Source organism: Physeter macrocephalus, chromosome 10 (genome assembly GCF_002837175.3).
Source record: "Physeter macrocephalus isolate SW-GA chromosome 10, ASM283717v5, whole genome shotgun sequence".
NCBI classification, from domain to species: Eukaryota; Metazoa; Chordata; class Mammalia; order Artiodactyla; family Physeteridae; genus Physeter; species Physeter macrocephalus.
This window is the reverse complement of record NC_041223.1, coordinates 30,854,231-30,854,682: the sequence shown is the minus strand read 5'-3', so window position 1 is coordinate 30,854,682 and position 452 is coordinate 30,854,231.

Genomic DNA, 452 nt, shown 5'->3' with positions numbered 1-452 from the left:
TTGCATTATAGGGGTCCCAGAAGAAGAGAGAGAGAAAGGACCAGGCAATATATTTAAGGTGATGAAAGGGAAGAACCTACAACTAAGATTACTCTACCCGGCAAGGAACTCATTCAGGTTCGATGGAGAGATCCAAAGCTTTACACAGAAGCAAAAGCTAAGAGAATTCTGCACCACCAAACCACCTCTACAACAAATGCTAAAGGAACTTCTCTAAGTGAGATACACAAGAGAAGAAAAGGACCTACAAAAACAAACCCATAATTATTAAGAAAATGGTAATAGGAACATACATATCGATAATTACCTTAAACGTGAATGGATTAAATGCTCCAACCAAAAGACAGGCTCACTGAAAGGATACAAAAACAAGACCCATATATATGCTGTCTACAAGAGACCCACTTCAGACCTAGGGACACATACAGACTAAAAGTGAGAGGATGGAAAAA